This window comes from Pseudophryne corroboree, chromosome 1, assembly GCF_028390025.1.
Source record: "Pseudophryne corroboree isolate aPseCor3 chromosome 1, aPseCor3.hap2, whole genome shotgun sequence".
Classification (NCBI taxonomy): Eukaryota; Metazoa; Chordata; class Amphibia; order Anura; family Myobatrachidae; genus Pseudophryne; species Pseudophryne corroboree.
The window spans coordinates 366,730,450-366,748,100 of record NC_086444.1 but is presented as its reverse complement, the minus strand read 5'-3'; the positions used below and the strand labels follow the sequence as shown (position 1 = coordinate 366,748,100).

General features: G+C 48.2%; 1 protein-coding gene across 5 annotated transcripts in view; it reads right to left on the bottom strand.

Annotated features, from left to right (window-relative positions):
- CABIN1 (calcineurin binding protein 1) overlaps nucleotides 1-17,344 on the bottom strand; it is a 459,275-nt gene extending 441,931 nt beyond the window's left edge. For 3 of the 5 annotated variants that reach the window (XM_063913005.1, XM_063913009.1, XM_063913008.1), the window contains exon 1: nucleotides 17,120-17,343. The gene's annotated coding sequence lies outside the window, so the exon portion shown is untranslated. Of the gene's footprint in view, nucleotides 1-16,933; nucleotides 17,090-17,119 lie in introns of those variants that run through there. The other 2 variants (XM_063913010.1, XM_063913006.1) reach the window with 2 other exon arrangements.
- Between the last annotated feature and the right edge of the window lie 307 nt (nucleotides 17,345-17,651).

Below are 17,651 nucleotides of genomic sequence, written 5' to 3'. Positions count from 1 at the left end.
CCATGGTAATGGCCGAAATGATGATTCTTCCTAAAAGAAATATGGACGCTTTCCTGATAAGGGCAAGGTCCAGAGAACAGTTGGCGGTCGGAGTAGCACTATCTCAAGTAGTTCTACGACAGCACGAGTGGATTCTAAATATTCCAAAATCGCAGCTTTTTCCGACGACACGTCTAATGTTCCTAGGAATGATTCTGGACACAGTCCAGAAAAGGATGTTTTCTCCCGGAGAAGAAGGCCAGGGAGTTATCCGAGCTAGTCAGGAACCTCCTAAAACCAGGAAAAGTATCAGTGCATCATTGCACAAGGCTCCTGTGAAAAATGGTGGTTTCTTACAAAGCGATCCCATTCGGTAGATTTCACGCAAGAACCTTTCAGTGGAATCTGCTGGGAAAATGGTCCGGATCGCATCTTCAGATGCATCAGCGGATAACCCTGTCTCCAAGGACAAGGGTGTTTTCTTCTGCGGTGGCTGCAGAGTGCTCATCTATGAAAGGGCCGCAGATTCGACATTCAGGACTGGGTCCTGGTGACCACGGATGCCAGCCTGAGTGGCTGGGGAGCAGTCACACAAGGAAAAAATTTCCAGGGAGTGTGATCAAGTCTGGAGACTTCTCTCCACATAAATATACTGGAGCTAAGGGCAATTTACAAGGCTCTAAGCTTAGCAAGACCTCTGCTTCAAGGTCAGCCGGTATTGATCCAGTGGGACAACATCACGGCAGTCGCCCACGTAAACAGACAGGGCGGCACATGAAGCAGGAGGGAAATGGCAGAAACTGCAAGGATTCTTCGCTGGGCGAAAAATCATGTGATAACACTCTCAGCAGTGTTAATTCCGGGAGTGGAAAACTGGGAAGCAGACTTCCTCAGCAGGCATAACCTCCACCCGGGAGAGTGGGGACTTCAGCGGGAAGTCTTCCACATGATTGTAAACCGTTGGGAAAAACCAAAGGTGGACATGATGGCGTCCCGCCTGAACAAAAAACTAGACAAATATTGCGCCAGGTCAAGGGACCCTCAGGCAATAGCGGTGGACGCTCTGGTAACACTGTGGGTGTACCAGTCAGGGTATGTGTTCCCTCCTATGCATCTCATACCAAAAGTACTGAGAATCATAAGAAGGAGATGAGTAAGAACGATACTCGTGGTTCCGGATGGGTCAAGAAGGACTTGGTACCCGGAACTTCAAGAGATGCTCACGGAAGAACCGTGGCCTCTACCTTTAAGAAAGGACCTGCTCCAGCAGGGGCCTTGTCTGTTCCAAGACTTACCGCGGCTGCGTTTGACGGCATGGCAGTTGAACGCCGGATCCTGAAAGGGCATTCCAGATGAAGTCATCCCTACCCTGGTCGAAGCCAGGAAGGATGTAACCGCAAAACATTTTCACCGCATTTGGCGAAAATATGTTGCGTGGTGTGAGGCCAAGAAGGTCCCTACAGAGGAATTCCAACTGGGTCGTTTCCTACATTTCCTGAAAACAGGACTGTCTATGGGCCTAAAATTAGGGTCCATTAAGGTTCAAATTTCGACCCTGTCGAATTTCTTCCAGAAAGAACTGGCTTCAGTGCCTGAAGTTCAGACGTTTGTAAAAGGGGTACTGCATATACAGCCTCCTTTTGTGCCCCCAGTGGCACCTTGGGATCTCAATGTTGTTTTGAGTTTCCTAAAGTCACATTGGTTTGATCCACTCACCACTGTGGAATTAAAATATTTCACATGGAAGGTGAAGATTCTATTAGCCCTGGCTTCAGCCAGGCGTGTGTCAGAATGGGCGGCTTTATCATATAAAAGCCCTTACTTAATTTTTCATTCTGACAGGGCAGAATTGAGGACTCGTCCTCAATTTCTCCTTAAGGTGTTTTCTGTTTTTCACAGGAACCAACCTATTGTGGTACCTGCGGCTACTAGGGACTTGGAGGACTCCAAGTTACTTGACGTTGTCAGGGCCCTGAAAATATATGTTTCCAGGACGACTGGAGTCAGAAAATCTGACTCGCTGTTTAGCCTGTATGCACCCAACAAGATGGGTGTTCCTGCTTCTAAGCAGACGATTGCTCGCTGGATTTGTAGTACAATTCAGCTTGCACATTCTGTGGCAGGCTTGCCACAGCCAAAATCAGTAAAAGCCCATTCCACAAGGAAGTGGGCTCATCTTGGGCGGCTGCCCGAGGGGTCTCGGCTTTACAACTTTGCCGAGCTGCTACTTGGTCAGGGGCACACCCTGACTGAGGAGGACCTGAAGTTCTCTCATTCGGTGCTGCAGAGTCATCCGCACTCTCCCGCCCGTTTGGGAGCTTTGGTATAATCCCCATGGTCCTGACGGAGTCCCCAGCATCCACTTAGGACGTTAGAGAAAATAAGAATTTACTTACCGATAATTCTATTCTCGTAGTCCGTAGTGGATGCTGGGCGCCCATCCCAAGTGCGGATTGTCTGCAATACTTGTACATAGTTATTGTTACAAAAATCGGGTTATTCTTGTTGTGAGCCATCTTTTCAGAGGCTCCTTCGTTGTTATCATACTGTTAACTGGGTTCAGATCACAGGTTGTACGGTGTGATTGGTGTGGCTGGTATGAGTCTTACCCGGGATTCAATATCCTTCCTTATTATGCACGCTCGTCCGGGCACAGTATCCTAACTGAGGCTTGGAGGAGGGTCATAGGGGGAGGAGCCAGTGCACACCACCTGATCCTAAAGCTTTTATTATTGTGCCCTGTCTCCTGCGGAGCCGCTAAACCCCATGGTCCTGACGGAGTCCCCAGCATCCACTACGGACTACGAGAAATAGAATTATCGGTAAGTAAATTCTTATTATTGACTACACAATTTGTGACTGAAAATCACCCTATATGTAAGTATATAGAGGTGAGATCAATCTGACCACAGTGCACCTGATTTGAGGGTCAGAACAGGACTGACATTACACAGAAAAGTCAGCACACATACTAGCAGTCAGTCCCATGTTAAAGCATTATACATTGCCATACAAGAATACAACCTCCATAACATCTTATACATAAGTAGGAAAATTGTACTTCTGTTTTTAACTGGTTCTTTTTTTCAACATAACATGCAGAAAACACAGTAATACACAGGTCTCATATGCAATAGGTACTAAAAAATTAACAATTCATACTAACAAAGTAGAAGGAATTCTTAGTACTGTATACCCTGCCTCCGGAGAGCGGGATACAGGGAGACTCACCACACTTCCATATCCAAGCAAATACGCTCGTAAGACGCTGAGTGGATTCAGACGCTACTGATGTACACTACCGCTCTTGATAACTGATAACGGACACGGACGCTGAGCGACTTCCACGTGTATGCAGACGCTAAGGCCTGCGACTCGGTCTGGGCGGGTTTATCTCCAGTGTACACAACCGCAGCGTCTAAGCTGCGACGAGTACCCTCGTGGTAGCGTCTGAGCCGGAAGTGAGGTCATTCAGTTCATGAAACGAGAGACATGCGGGAACTGGCCATGAACTCGGAGGAGGGGCGGCCAGGAGAGCGTCTGAATCCCCCTGTTGACTTAAACTCCCAGGATCGCTGCCTCTACCTAGTCCTGGCGTCTATGATCCCCGGAGCGTAGCGCTGTCGCACTCGAGATGTTCGGCGCATCAACACACTGTTTGTAGTCTCCACCAAATCAGTGTAGCTGTGTCCTGACCCCTCTAGTAAGAGGAAGTCCATAGACTCACCGTCTCCCCATGCTCCAGCCACAGCCTGGTAACGTCTGCTGGACCTGCTAGAACATCCGACACAGACGCCCGTCGAGAGAGCACTGATACCCGAAGGTAAGCGTTGTTGCGACCCTGTGGGGAGTTGTTGGAGCGACTCTTTCTAGTATGCGTTTAAGACGCTGTTAAGAGAAGTCGCTCAAAAAAACAATATAGTAAGTCTAAAAAAATAAAACAATAAAAGCTTGAGGCTGCTGTGACCATGCGGCTTCCTGCCGCACAAAGCAAAAAACTGATCTGACTGAGTCAGTGGGCGGGACTATATGGGGAAGGCCCCAATGCATCCTGGGAGGCCAGAAAGCTCGTGACCGTGTTGGTGCCATTTTCGCTGTCGCTCGACAATAACCCAATGTTATCCTGTGGATAATCCTGTGGACCCAGCCAGAGAAAATAGGATTTTAATTACCTATCGGTAATCCTTTTCTCGTAGTCTGTAGAGGATGCTGGGGTCCACATTAGTACCATGGGGTATAGATGGGTCCACTAGGAGCCATTGGCACTTTAAGAGTTTGAGAGTGTGGGCTGGCTCCTCCCTCTATGCCCCTCCTACCAGACCCAGTCTAGAAACTGTTCCCGAGGAAACGGATATCTTTGAGAGAAGGATTACATAGATAGTGGCGAGATTCACACCAGCTCACACACAAGGCAACCCAAGCTAACTAGCTTGAAACATCAGCAACGGCTGAACAGGATTACTTACCAAGTAACAAAACAGTACTTACCAAGAACTAAGCAGTACTGAACTAAATAACCACTTGCAGGAAAACGAAGCGCTGGGCGGGCTCCCAGCATCCTCTACGGACTACGAGAAAATGATTTACCGGTAAGTAATTAAAATCCTATTTTCTCTTACGTACTAGAGGATGCTGGGGTCCTAGAGGATGCCCTTGTTCTCATTATGAGTTTGAGAACTCTTGGAATGAGTGGGAGTGGAGGAAACACGTACACCGACTGGAACACCCACGGCGGTACCAGGGCGTCCACCGCCATGGCTTGCGGGTCCCTCGACCAATACCTCTGAAGCTTCTTGTTGAGTCGAGAGGCCATCATGTCTATTTGGGGTACACCCCAAAGATCTGTTACCTCCTTGAACACCTCCGGATGGAGACCCCACTCTCCTGGATGGAGATTGTGTCTGCTGAGGAAGTCCGCTTCCCAGTTCTCTACTCCCGGAATGAAGATTGCTGACATCGCCAACGCGTGTTTTTCTGCCCAGAGGATGATTCTTGTTACCTCTGACATTGCAGCTCTGCTCTTCGTTCCGCCCTGTCGGTTTATGTAAGCCACTGTCGTTACATTGTCCTACTGCACTTGAATGGCCCGATTTCTCAGAAGAGGGGCCGCTTGGAGAAGACCGTTGTAGATGGCTCTTAGCCCCAGAATGTTTATTGGCAGGCCGGCTTCCAGACTTGACCACCTTCCTTGGAAGGTTTCCCCTTGAGTGAATGCGCCCAAGCCCCGGAGACTTGCATCCATGGTTAGAAGGATCCAGTCCTGAATCCCGAACATGTGGCCCTCCAGAAGGTGAGGTAATTGTAGCCACCAGAGGAGTGAAATCCTGACCTTTGGCGCCAGACGTATTCTCTGGTGCATGTGTAGATGGGATCCCGACCACTTGTCCAGGAGATCCAGTTGGAAAGATCGAGCATGAAACCTCCCGTACTGCAGAGCCTCGTAAGAGGCCACCATCTTTCCCACAAGGCGAATGCACTGATGAACCGACACCCAGGCTGGCCTCAGGACATCCCGGACCATTGTTTGTATCACCAACGCTTTTTCCTCCGGAAGAGACACCCTCTGCACTTCTGTGTCGAGAATCATTCCCAGAAATGCTTAGCCATAGGTATGTCTAGTGGAACAACAATGCCCAGCAAGCTGTACCGAGTCTGCTAATTATCACATAGGAATATCCTGAATGCTTAGCCATAGGTATGTCTAGTCACTAGTGTATTAAATATTAGCAGATTTATTCAAGTTTTATTTGTAGTTATTTGGGGAATGTGTAATGGTTTCATCCCTACACATTATTTGTTTGTTTAAGTTTTATTGCCCCAAATGGGTGATGGGCTAGGGGAGGGTCCAATCAATCAATGTGCTTACATACACATGTTTGGGCTTTATATTGGTGTGTAGTTTAGCTGATTTTAGCGTAGCTGAATCATTGTGTGGAGAAAGATCTCAAAGGGAGAAAATCTCTAAGGGATTCGTCTGGCACTTATACTGGACTTTAACTAGACGGAAACTGCATGGAAACTCCAAACAAAAGCAAATCAACACAATCCACCAAACCTTGGACTGCAGCTACAAATGTATGTACACACCTATTATTCTCCAAACCTCACTTACCCGGACACTAAACATTCACTTTCTGCAAAAAACCTGCAATACAACTTTTACTCTGACCTTGCAAATACCTGGAAAACAAATGTTTAATTGAGAAGCATATTTGATGAAATAACACTGACTTGTGGTTTGCCAACACTGTGTAATTTTCCATCTAACATCAACAAATATTTGATTTACTGGTAATCTGTAGATATTAACATCATTTTAATTACTTGCAAATCGTATTTCTTTCTGCAAACTTCACTGCTCTCTCATACAGCCACCACTCCTCCCCCTATTCTCATTATACTACCAGTTTACACACCATCCACACTATGGCCAGGCTGGCAACCCCCCTTACTCATTGTCCTTCTATTCCTTTATTCTGTCCCCTGTTACCACCTCTATCCCTCTCTCACAGTCTCCTACATCTCATCCTCCCTCCTCTCCTCTGTCTGCCTCCCTACCCCTCTTCTGTTTCCCCATTGCAATTCACTTCTGCCCCTTCACACCACTTATACCCCACCGCTCAACCCTACTCTTTCCCTCCTCTGCCTGTCTCCTCACCTCTCCTCCACCAGTATCAAACTGCACTCCCTCCCTGTTTCACGCATGCAGTCTCCCTTCCTAGCCAAGGCCCCAGCACCATCATCACACCCTCTTTATCTTCTCCTTCCAAATTACTCCTACCTCAACGCTACAGCAATCCTGATAATCTCATTCACATCTCTCCCACAAACTCATACCCCCTATCTTGTGCACTCTGGAATGCCCGATCTATTTGCAACAAACTGACCCCCACTCATGACCTTTTCATTTCCAACTCCCTGCACCTCCTGGCCATTACAGAAACCTGGATTACTCCTCATGACACCACTTCTCCTGCTGCTCTCTCTGCTGGGGGCCTCACATTCTCACACACACCCCGACCCGGGGGTCGCCATGGGGGTGGTGTTGGGATCCTTTTACCCTCAAGCTACACATACCAACTTATACCTCCAGAACCTTCTCTTACATTCTCTACATTTGAGGTCCATGCATTACGCCTCTACCAACCTACTAATCTTCGAGTTGCTGTAATTTACCGTCCACCTGGCATTTCCTCCAAATTCCTTGACAACTTTGCTTCCTGGCTACCTCACTTCCTCTCTTCTGACATTCCCTCCATTATTCTAGGTGATTTCAACATCCCTATCGATAACCCCACAAAATCACCTGCCTCTAAACTCCTTAACCTCACCTCTTCACTTGGTCTCTCCCAGTGGACCACCTCACCCTCCCATGTGAACGGGAGCTCACTGGATCTGGTTTTCACTCACCGCTGTGATATTTCTGATTTCTCCAATTCCCCTTTTCCCCTCTCTGACCACCATTTGCTCTCTTTCAACTTATCGATCTCTGCTTCCCCATCTCTCCCTCCTAAGGCTACCATCACAAAGCGTAACATTGAGGCTATTGACACCTCATCCCTGTCCTCCCTGTTTGACTCCCTTCTCTCTCCTCTTCTCTCTCTCACATGCCTTGAACAAGCAACATCCCTATACAATGCATCTCTTACTTCTGCCCTTGACTCTGTTGCTCCGCCAACCACTATTCACCCTCGCAGATCAACACCTCAACCCTGGCACACCAAATGCACCAGATACCTACAAAAATGCTCACGTACTGCCGAGCGACAGTGGAGGAAATCACGCTCTAAAGCAGACTTCCTCCATTTCAAATTCATGCTCTCATCCTTCAGTACTGCCCTTTCCCTTGCTAAACAATCATACTTCAAAATCCTCATTTCTACACAGTCTTCCAACCCCCGGCGCCTCTTTGCCACTGTTAACTCCCTCCTCTGCCCACCACCACCTCCTCTCCCTTCCTCATTGTCTGCTCTTGACTTTGCCACTTATTTCACATCCAAGATTGACTCCATACGTCAGGATATCACTTCCCACCAGACCAGCAACCAGCCACCACCCATCCCTTGGCACCCCTCCCCTTCCCTCTTACCAACTCTGACCTCTTTCTCCCATGTATCTGGCGAGGAAGTCATGGCCCTCATCCGTTCCTCCCCCCCCACAACCTCCCCGCTCGACCCTATCCCCTCCCACCTCCTCCGTTACCTCTCCCCTTCTGCCTGTTCCCATCTTGCCCACCTTCTCAATCTCTCCCTTTCATCAGGCACTGTCCCCTCTGCCTTCAAGCATGCTCTTGTCTCCCCTATTCTTAAAAAACCTTCCCTTGATCCTAACACTCTCTCCAACTATCGACCCATCTCTCTCCTCCCCTTTGCCTCCAAACTTCTTGAGCGTATTGTCTATAACCGCCTCACTGCCTTTCTTTCCTCTCACTCACTGCTTGACCCATTCCAGTCTGGTTTCCGCTCTCTCCACTCCACTGAAACTGCCCTCACAAAAGTCTGCAATGACCTCCATGCAGCCAAATCTAAGGGCCACTACTCTCTGCTTATTCTTCTTGACCTCTCTGCTGCTTTTGACACTGTGGACCATCCTCTCCTTCTGCAAATCCTTCACTCTCTTGGTCTGCGTGATACTGCCCTCTCCTGGCTGTCCTCCTACCTCTCTGATCGTTCCTTCTCTGTCTCCTCTCATGATGCTACCTCCCCCCCACTTCCACTAACTGTTGGTGTCCCCCAAGGCTCTGTTCTTGGTCCTCTCCTTTTCTCTCTCTATACGTCCTCTTTAGGTGAACTCATTAGTTCTTTTAACTTCCAATATCACCTCTATGCTGATGACACTCAAATCTACCTCTCCCCCCCTGATCTCTCCACGGCTCTCCTCACTCGTACCTCAAACTGTCTTTCTGCTATCTCTTCCTGGATGTCTCAGCGCTTTCTTAAACTCAACATGTCTAAGACTGAGCTGATCATCTTCCCACCCTCCTGCACAGCCTCACCTCCCACAATCTCATTATCCATTGATGGCACAACTATCTCCCCTAGCCCCCAAGTACGCTGTCTTGGCGTAATCCTTGACTCCTCCCTCTCCTTCAAACCACACATTCAGCACCTCTCACAAACCTGTCATTTTCATCTCAAACACATTTCTAGAATCAGACCTTTTCTCACACAGGATGCCACTAAGATCATTATTCACTCACTGATTATTTCCAGACTGGACTACTGTAATCTCCTCTTAACTGGCCTCCCTGACAATCACCTCTCTCCACTCCAATCTATCCTCAATGCTGCTGCCCGGCTCATCTTCCTCACCAAACGCACTACGTCTACCTCCCCCCTCCTACAGGCCCTCCACTGGCTTCCCTTCCCTTTCAGAATCCAATTCAAACTTCTCACACTCACTTACAAAGCACTCACCCACTCCTCTCCCATCTACATCTCTGACCTTATCTCCCTTTACTCTCCCACCCGTCCTCTTCGCTCTGCTAATGCACGCCGTCTCTCCTGTCTTCTGATTACTTCCTCCCACTCCTATCTCCAAGATTTTTCACGTGCTGCTCCATTTCTCTGGAATTCTTTACCTCTCCCCCTCAGACTCTCCACCTCTCTACAAAACTTCTAACGGGCTCTTAAGACCCATTTCTTTACCAAACGTAGCCAAATCTCAACATAACCCTCTGTTCCACGCTCTCTATGTACCCCATCTGTGTCATCCCTGTCTGTCTACCCCTCCCCTTAGAATGTAAGCTCTCACGAGTAGGGCCCTCTTCCCTCATGTGCTTATACTTTTCTTACTTTAATAATCCTCAACCGCCCAGATCCCACAGTTTTTTGACCACCTGGAACTTATCTCTATGTTTACTGGTGTAGTTATGCTTAGCTGCCCTGTACTTGTCCTATATTGTATTCAACTGTAAGTCACTGTTTTCCTATTTTTTATGTGCATTTGTACTCTGTAATCGGGCGCTGCGGAACCCTTGTGGCGCCATATAAATAAAGGATAATAATAATAATAATAATAATAAAGAAAGGACAACCTCCTGGTTGGCTACAAATGTGATTTTGGTATATTCAGGATCCAACCATATTCCATGAGAAGATGGGTCATGAGAGCTATGGACCGTAACAGCTTCTCCTTGGACGATGCCTTTATCAGCAGGTCGTCCAGATATGGAATTATGTTCACCCCTTGCCTGCTGCGGAGAACCATCATTTCCGCCATCACCTTGGTGAATACCCGAGGTGCTGTGGAGAGGCCAAATGGCAGGGCCTGGAACTGAAATTACAGTCCAACAGTGTGAATCGGAGATAAGCTTGATGCGGCAGCCAAATCGGAATGTGGAGGTACGCATCCTTGATATCCAGGGATACCAGGAATTCCCCCTCTTCCAGACCCGATATCACCGCCCTTAGAGACTCCATTTTAAACTTGAACTCTCTCAGAAAGGGGTTTAGTGATTTTAAGTTCAGAATGGGCCTGACCGAACCATCCGGTTTCGGTACCATGAAAAGGATCGAATAGTAACCTGTGTTTTGCATTTGAGGAGGGACTGGTAGAATGACCTGTGCCTCCACCAACTTCTGGATGGCTCCTTGTAGGATAGCCCTGTCTGCCGGCAAAGCTGGCAAGCCCGATTTGAAGAAACGATGAGGAGGGAGATCTTGAAATTCCAGCCAGTATCCCTGGGACACAATTTCTAGTACCCAGGGATCCAGGCCGACGACACCCAGACGTGACTGAAATGTCTGAGTCTCACCCCCACCGGTCCTACCTCCAGGCTGCGCTGTCCACCGTCATGCTGAGGACTTTGGCGCACCAGAAGCAGGCTTCTGTTCCTGGGAACCCGCCGCAGCAGGTTTCTTGGACTTTGGCCGGCCCCCTCTAAAGACGGTTTGGCCTTTCTTGGTTTAGCAACCTGAAAGGACTGAGATGCAGGCAAAGAAAAAGGTTTCTTCGTAGCAGGAGCTGCTGAGGGAAGAAAAGGGGACTTACCCGCTGTAGCCGTGGAGATCCACGCATCCAACGCTTCCCCAAAGACAGCCTGACCTGTGTAGGGTAGGGTCTCCGCACCTCTCCTGGATTCCACAGTCCACGATGAGCTGAGACGGACATGGAAGAAATTCCTGCAGCCGAAGAACCCAGGTGTTTCATGGATTCCACCATAAAACCTGCAGAATCCTGAATGTTACGGAGAAACAATTCAATGTCACTCTTATCCTACGTATCCAAATCCTCAAGTAACGTGCCTGACCACTTTACTATGGCTTTGGGAATCCATGCACAGGCAATACTGGGACGTAGTATCGACCCTGAAGCCGTGTATATGGATTTGAGCGTAGTATCAATTTTGCGATCAGTCGGATCCTTTAAGGTGGTAGATCCTGGAACAGGTAAAACCAACTTTTTCTAGAGTCTGGATACAGAAGTGTCCACTATGGGTGGGTTTTCCCATTTCTTTCTATCCTCCTCAGGGAAGGGGAAAGCAACCAGAACCTTCCAAGGGATCTGGAATTTTTTTTTCAGGATTTCCCCATGCTTTTTCAAAAATAGCATTTAATTCTTTGGACGCAGGGAAGGTTTGCGAGGCTTTCTTATTGTCAGTGAAGTAAGCCTCCTCAGCCTGCTCAGGTGTTGTATCAGTAATATTCAACACATTCCTGATAGCCTCTATCAACAATTGCACCCCCCCTGCAAGAGATGCGGACCCCCGCAACACATCCCCATCACCGTCTGCAGTGTCAGAATCGGTATCCGTGTTGTCTTGCATGATCTGGGCAAAAGTACGTTTGTGGGAACCTACAGAGGGGGGTCCTGAGGTAACAGAACCAAACCAAACTGCCATAGAATTCTGTAAAACCTGAGCTGCAGATTCATTCTGAGCAACCCTAGCAGAAATCTGAGTAATCAGTTTTGATAAAGGATAACCACTCAGGCTCCCTTGCTGGTATCTGCGCTATAACAGTGCAATCCTGATTACATGGAATGAGATCATCCTGAGAGGACATATCCTCAGCTGCACAGGGTAGGTTAGACAAAGTTTCCCCCCTGAGAATGGCAAGAGAGACACATAGTTCAGAGCCAACCCACACACAGCGCTGTTATATATAAAGGGCACCACTTATCAGCGCCCACTGTGTACTGTAATAGTTACACAGATCTAATTCACCACCTACCCCCACTTCTACAACCCCCTGGATAGCACAGGATAGCTGGAGTTGCTTGGAGGGACAGCTCTGTCGGCATCTGTGTACAGGAACTGCAGGCAGGAAAATGGCGCTGAACGCTGCTGGGTCCGCTCTGAGGAGAAGCTCAGTCCCTTGAAGATGGTGTGTCTTCCCACACAAATTCTTTATACTGGCCTGAGGACTCTGTCGCAAGGTGGGGGAATCTGTCCCCTGTGAGCGTCTGAGTACGGAGGATTCTGACGCTAGCCTGGGGATTCAGTCTCCGGTTAGCGTCTGTGACCAGTGTAGGGTTTTTTTAAGACGCTGGCTCAGGACGCCCCTCAAAGCGCCAACACTGTGTCGCTGAGCCTTCCCAGAGCGCAGCTGCTCAGAGCTGCGCTCCTACCCATGGGCCGCCATATCTTGCCATCTTCTAATCTTCTGGCTCTGTAAGGGGGTGGCGGCATGCTGCCGGGGTGAGCGATCCCCTGTGGCGGGGAACGTTCGTTCCCCTCAGGAGCTCAGTGTTCTGTCAGCGGAGATAGTGGCTCAGACCCCGCAGGGCGGACACTATCCCCCCCCCCTTAGTCCCTCGAAGCAGCCTCCCTGTAAAATAATAAACTCTAAAATAAACTTTTTCTAAAGAAACTCTGTAGAGCTCCCCTAGCTGTGACCGGCTCCTCCGGGCACATTTTCTAAACTGGGTCTGGTAGGAGGGGCATAGAGGGAGGAGCCAGCCCACACTCTCAAACTCTTAAAGTGCCAATGGCTCCTGGTGGGCCTTCCTATACCCCATGGTACTAATGTGGACCCCAGCATCCTCTAGGACGTAAGTGAGAGACTACACTGAAGTCTATTTGCACGGCAGCTGGTATGTCACAAAGACCGGTCATAGCGGGTTGCTGGATGACACATGCCATTCATACGTGGGCTACTCAAATTCAGGGCATATGTCCCTGGTCCCGAGCGCCTCTCGGGGCATATGTCCCTGGTCATTACGGTGACTCTCCTAAAACACATTCAAGACACTGCACGCGTCCTGTGTGACTCTCTCAAGGAGATAGGCAATATTAATGCTAAGACCACTGCTACGGCAGTGTCAGCGCACAGAGCTATGTGGCTGCGTCAGTGGATTGCGGACACAAAGTCCAAGCGCAGTGTAGAGTCTCTTCCTTTTTCAGGGGATTGGCTCTTCGGGGTTGAATTGGATATGTGGATTTCTAAAGTTACTGTGAGGAAATCCACGTTTCTCCCCTGTGGGGCCCCGCCGGCTAGACGTTCCTACCCGGGGGCATCTACCCAGTCCTTTTTTCGGTCTAACAGATTTAGATCTAGGGCCAGAGGTGCCTCCAATGCAGCTAGAGGCACCAAAGGTAAGACAAGAAAACCAGCAGCCGCAAGTTCTCAGGACCAGAGCACCAGTTCAGCTTCCACTAAGGCCTCAGCATGATGGTGCCCACCCACCCCGAGGGGATCTTGAGGTGGGAGCTTGGTTGCGTCACTTCAGCCGCATCTGGGAAAGCTCCTGCTAGGATACCTGGGTAAAGGACCTAATTTCTCAGGGCTACAAGCAGGAGTTTGACGGCGCTCCTCCCCAATGATTTTTCAAATCAAGCTTACCAGCTTTGCAGGATACATGTGTTACGCTGCAACAGGCCATCCTAAAACTGTTCCAGTCCCAAGTCATTGTTCCAATGCCACTGCAAAAACAGGGAAAGGGTTACTACTCCAACCTGTTTGTGGTACTGAAAACGGAAGGTTCTGTAAGGCCCATTTTGAATCTAAAATCCTTGAACCCTTACCTAAAGGTTTTCAAGTTCAAGAATCCTTGCGGGCCGTGATTGCGGGCCTGGAAGAAAGGGAGTTCATGGTCTCACTGGATATACAAGACACCTATCTCCATATCCCGATTTGGCCACCTCACCAGGTCTACCTGGTCTACCTGTTCCCTCCGATTCCATTTCTCCCACGGGTGCTAAAGCAATCAGGAATCAAAGAGTCCAGGCAATTCTGATTTCCCTGGATTGGTCTCGGAGGGCGTGGTACGCGGATCTTCTGAACATGTCCGTAGAAAATCTTGGCCTCTTCCAATAAGAAGAGATCTTCTTCAACAAGGTCCATTCGTCTACCCGAACTTACGGCGACTTCGTTTGACGGCATGGAGGTTGAGCGGAACCAAAACCAAAAAGGTTATTGCTACCATGGTTCAGGCCAGGAAACCTTTGACGTCAACACACTATCATCATATCAGGAGAAGATATGTCTCTTGGTGCGAGGAACGCACGTATCCGCTTGCGGAGATCCACTTGGGACGTTTCCTGCAGGCTGGTGTGGATAAGGGCTTACGTCTGGCTTCCATTAAGGTCCAGTTTTTAGCTCTCTCAATTTTCTTCCAGAAGAAATTGGCAGTGTTGCCAGAAGTTCAGACCTTCTTGCAAGGGGTACTTCACATACAACCTCCTTTTGTGCCGCCCATGGCACCCTGGGATTTGAATGTGGTGTTGGAACCTCTGTTGACGATAGAAGACAAGTACATAACATGGAAGACAGTGATGTTATTGGCCCTGGCTTCTGCGAGGCAGGTTTCAGAATTGGGGGCCTTATGGTGTAAAAGTCCCTACTTGGTCTTTTACGAGGACAGAGCGGAGCTCAGGACTAGGCAGCAGTTCCCGCCGAAGGTGGTCTCTGCATTCCACTTGAATCAACCTATTGTGGTTCAATCAAGTTCTGGCACTTCTGCTCCTCCGGAGGAATTGGATGCTGTGCGAGCCTTGAAGATCTATATCAAGAGGACGGCTCGGATCAGAAAGACGGATTCCTTGTTTGTGCTACATGATGTGCAGAAAAAGCATTGCCCTGCTTCTAAGCAATCCATTGCTCGTTGGTTTAGGCTTACTATCTAACAGGCCTATGTGTGGGCAACCTTACCTGTTCCGCAGTCTCTGAAGACCCACTCTACAAGATCAGTGGGGTTTTCCTGGGCGGCTGCCTGTGGAGTCTCGGCCTTGCAACTATGCCGAGCTGCTACCTGGTCGGGGAAGAACACCTTTGTGAAGTTCTACAGGTTTGATACCCTGGCCAAAGAGGATACCCAGTTTGGGCAGGTGGTGCAGCAGACGTCTCCGCACATTCCCGCCCGTTCTGTAAGCTTTGGGACGTCCCCATCGTACTAATTCCCCAATGTCCCTTATGGATGCTAGAAAAAAATAGGATTTTAATTACCTACTGGTAAATCCTTTTCTCGTAGTCCATAAGGGATATTGGGTGCCCGCCTCAGTGTGTTGACTTTTCTGCAGGCTCTTATATGGTTACCTGTTCAGCTGTTGCTGTTTTGTTACCAGCCGTTGCTGGTCGTTTTAGGTTATTGGTGGTAAAAACCACTTATTGTTGTTATGTTCCTTCTCTGAAGTATGTCCATTCTCCTTCGGGTACTGTTTTACCTATAACTGCCTGTGGGAGGGGACGTAGAGGGGAGGAGCCAGCACACCCAGATGAAGAAATTTAAAGTTCACCGGCTCCATTGGACCCCGTCTATACCCCATCATACTAATTCCCCAATATTCCTTATAAACTATGAGAAAAGGATTTACCGGTAGGTAATTAAAATCCTATTATCGCTACAACTGGCTGTGTGTATGGGCGGTCTTGCTGCAGGGATTGACGCCACACCTCGTCGGAAAAATTCAAATGCCTGCCCAGCTGTGTGTCCTAACCAACACATTCAGTGGCCGAAAGGTAAATGTGTATAATTATCTGAATTATCTGTCAGTGCGTAAATTACGCTAAATATTGATACAGCTACAGGAAAACTATCTAAAGGCCCCCATACATCTATGATGCATTGAGGAAATTCCCAGATCCACTGATGCCTCTTGAATTTCCCTGATCTGCCGATCCCAACCAATAATTATTACAATAGGCAAATGTGTCAGTTTTAACCTTCAAAATATCAACAATTCCCCATCGGATCGCAGACCATAGTTGACCATCGATTGGCGTTTGTCAGCATCAAAACAGATAGGATCGGGGAATTGCGAAAGCCGGCTTTGTACCGGTCCTTTTGTTTTTATATAGAAACTTTTGCACATATAGCAGTGTCATCAAATCAAGGTTATAAAAACAATGTAAAGTTAAACATAATTACATATGGATTTGTTGTTAAATATTATTCACTACTTTTGACAGTATTCAGCCCAACAATTGTTTAAAAGGATAACATTCCAGCATAGGACACAATATGAGTGGTTACATATAAAAGGAGGAATGTCCTTGGTGGCTGAGCTTGTACCAATCGCCTTCCTCTCCCTATTCAATCATACAGTACATCTATCTCCCAGGTCTCACTGGGTTAGGTTTCTTGCAATTAGCCCGCCTCAGGAGACCCTTGCTGCAGCAGTCTATCTAGCAGTAATTACACAGCTAACTCTATTTTTAAAAATAATTGCTACTGACAAATAAAAGCCAAATACAAATAACAGCAGCTCTAGCTTCTGGTGGTATCTTTCTTAATAACAAGCTTGTATGATTCTAGCTAACAAAGAAAATAAGCCACACTGTATATCCTCTGTAAACATAATAACATAAACAACTGTAAAGCATTGCAGAGTATGTTGCCACTATATCACTTACGGTTAATAACAATACACGCAATACTGATGCAAATAAATCTATAAATGCACTATAGCTAGTTGTAAAATAATTAAAATCTGCAGCCCACTTTGTAATCTGTGTAATGATACACAATGAATGAGGCAGACAAATGCAGATAGCTTTTCCCTTGTTATACTGGCCCTCAGTGATGGGTGCCCTTCCATAGGGGACTGTCCCCCTGTGAGGAGGATCAGTCAGACTGCTGGGCCGGGGCACACAGCTCTTTCTCCTCTCTGCAACACATCACAGTTGTGTCACTCGGTGCTGCACAGTCGCAGTGGCCTCTGCAGCATGGACGATTACCGGGAAGAGACCTTGGCACTCACCTACGGTCACCACGGCAACCGCCTCCAGGACCCGCACTCATCATCCGTGCAGGATCTTCAGCACCCAGCAGTATCATTGCTAGCCGTAGGCTAACCGCACCTCCAGCTGCCAATCACAGCTTTCCTTTTTACCAACCAACCCAATAGAGAGACATGCGGGAAGGAAGCCGCCACATTGCTCCTCCCGGAAGCCGCCGGTGTGCCTGCCCTCAGTCTCAGGGTAGATGCTAGAATCAAGTGGGCTAAGGGACCTTTTTCGTAAGGGGGAGGAGTTACAGTCTCAGTGCTGTGCAGGGCGAGATATGATGAGCCTAGTGTCATTGTCATCAGCTACAGGAAGGAAGTGGCTTCAGGTTCTGGAAGTAAATTGTGTGTGTACGAGTGGGGCATCATTTCATTACCGCCTTCCCGTCCACAATGTTACCTGATAATAATGTAGTTAAAAGTGCTAGGTATGAAGCCATAGATTTCAAGTGTCATTTTAAAGAGCTGTGAAACTATCCCTATTTCTCTGACGTCCTAGTGGATGCTG